Source organism: Zingiber officinale, chromosome 7A, assembly GCF_018446385.1.
Source record: "Zingiber officinale cultivar Zhangliang chromosome 7A, Zo_v1.1, whole genome shotgun sequence".
Taxonomy (NCBI): domain Eukaryota; kingdom Viridiplantae; phylum Streptophyta; class Magnoliopsida; order Zingiberales; family Zingiberaceae; genus Zingiber; species Zingiber officinale.
Window position 1 is genome coordinate 19269755 of NC_055998.1, and position 2018 is coordinate 19271772.

The 2018-nt window shown below is 35.4% G+C and overlaps 1 non-coding gene across 1 annotated transcript; it reads right to left on the reverse strand.

Moving 5' to 3' along the window:
* Nucleotides 1–1073: 1073 nt before the first annotated feature.
* Nucleotides 1074–1179, reverse strand: LOC122003173. Its single transcript, XR_006117838.1, has one exon. It is a non-coding gene; the product is annotated as a small nucleolar RNA R71 (small nucleolar RNA).
* Nucleotides 1180–2018: the final 839 nt, after the last annotated feature.

The following is a 2018-nucleotide window of genomic DNA, read 5'->3' on the forward strand; positions in this document are numbered from 1 at the left end:
TTAGGAAGTGATCTATGTAATTTAGGAATGTAGGACTGTGGGCCCTTGTGACAGAAGGATATTCCTTATAATCGGACTTCCTAAATTACCTCTTCTACTTAATGGCGATAGAACTTGGGTAAACTCTTCGGTGCGATCTTCGTGGGATAGTACCAAACTTTAGTTAGAACTCTTACACGAGTGTAAGCATGGAATTAGGGAGATGAACAATGCATAAGGACATTAACTAGCATCACAACGAAATCGAAATCCTAGTATCTATCCATCTCCAAATCCAACTCTCCCTCTTTCTCTACTCTTTACATTCTCTCTTTTCTTCACTCTCTCTTTTCCAACTAACCTTCGATTGTCTAGATAATTCACAGTGTGGAGTTAATTAGTACTTAATCAACAGTTCCTGTGGAATCGATAATCTTTTATATTACTGACGACTTAACCGTGCACTTGCGGTGAAGTAACAAGTTTTTGGCGCTGTTGCCGGGGACTGTTTTCGATTAACATTAGTTGATTAGCATATGAGTTACTCTAGACATTTTTCTTTTTCCTTTTATCTTTTTTTTCTTGTTTTCATTATGCACTTTCTTTCTTGCTATTTAAATTCTACATTTTCTTTCTTGCTTTTCATATAGCATTTTATTTCTTGTCTTTAATTCTTTAATTTTGTTTTTTCTCATAATTTTTTCTTAGATATCCATGAGCACTAACATGTCAAGCAGACCCTTAAGAGATTTTTTTTGCACCCATTTCTGCAAGATTTATGTCTCCCATTGTGCAACCTCATATTGAAGCAGAAAATTTCCAACTAGACCCAGAGTTAATTTTCATGATACAAGGTCACAAATTTGGAGGAGAAGTATAAGAAAGTCCTTATCTGCACCTTGAGATAGAGCTTTGTAATATGGTGAACTGTGAAGGAGTGTCATCGAATGCAGTTCGATTGATGACATTTCCTTTCAATATCAAGGATAAAGCAAGGACTTGGTTATATTCTCTTTGTCCTCAAAGCATCACAAGTTGGGAACAATTGGAGAAGAAATTTCTGAATCATTTTTTCCCTCCAAGTGAAACAATTTACATGAGGAATTGCATCACAAATTTTGCTCAGGCAGATGGAGAATTATTATTTGAAGCATGGGATAGATTTAAAAGTCTACAAAGATAGTGCCCTCATCATGGTTTGGAAAAATAGCTCACCTTGCACATATTCTATAAGGCAATTTATTTCTCAGATAAATATTATTTGGATTCATTAGCTGGAGGTTATTTTATGAATAGGAGTGTAGACGAAGCATATACATTAATCGATCAAGTGACATTGAATCTCCAAGAATGGTCAGATAAAAGTTGGATGGAGTCTCCCTCAAATATTCAAGAAGTGCAAGCCATAAATGCAAGAGAGCTTGTCAAACAAATGTAGTTCAACCACCCAAGAATGTTGAAATTCGCAAGTTATAAAATGAGGAGTTCAAACATTTGAGGGCAAAGATTGATAGCATAGTTTCAAAATGGTTCAAAGAGGACCTTCCTCCTATACAGACAAGATCTAGTGTAAATGATAATGATATTAAGTTGAGAAGTGACAAGAATCATGAAGAACTTCTGAAGAAGGATTTGTTTAGAATTGAGGATAAGAACAATAGAAGACCTCAAGAACTCAGTTCTATTACTCTAGGAAGTTCAAAAGGGCCACAAGTACTTTTTCCTCAATGGTTGATAATACCAACACTAGATAAGCAAGTTGGACCTCCTCTGCAAGCTCAAAGGGAATATGGGAAAAAGAAAGTACTTTTCCCAAGACCTTCACTAAGGGTTCCTCTTCCACAAAGGTTAGTGGGGGTCAATGAAAACAAAGACTTTGGCAAATTCTGTGATTCTAATATGGTTGAGTGCAGATTTCTGGATGTATATAAAAATGAAGACTCTTCAGACGAGGATTGTGATAATAATGCATTGGATAACAAGTTTTCAGATCTACCTCCAAGTTTTACAGGATGTATGATAAAACTAAATTTTCAGAT